Source organism: Penaeus monodon, chromosome 29 (assembly GCF_015228065.2).
Source record: "Penaeus monodon isolate SGIC_2016 chromosome 29, NSTDA_Pmon_1, whole genome shotgun sequence".
Taxonomy (NCBI): Eukaryota; Metazoa; Arthropoda; class Malacostraca; order Decapoda; family Penaeidae; genus Penaeus; species Penaeus monodon.
Genome location: NC_051414.1, coordinates 6,717,650 through 6,717,987, shown reverse-complemented (window position 1 = coordinate 6,717,987; position 338 = coordinate 6,717,650).

The window sequence follows — 338 nt, the reverse complement described above, 5'->3', positions numbered from 1 at the left end:
ATGCAGAATCTTTTGATGGTCTTTGCAATATTTTGATTATCGACATCTACATTAAGAGTGGCAGAGATATGGCAAAATTTCAAACGACTGGACCTATCAGAGGATAAATGTATTTTGAAAAGATTTAGAGAAAGCGGAAAAGAAAAAGAAAATATATTGAACGACTATTAAATGTTAAAGAAGGAATAGATATAAAATTACTGTTTGAATATCAATGAAGCAAGGTTTGTGAGAAAGTCATGCTTCAGAACAACATGCACAAAATAATCTATTGCATGGAGAGGCTTCAGTCTATTTTAGATACACCAGGACCATAATACAACATAAAATGAGGCATT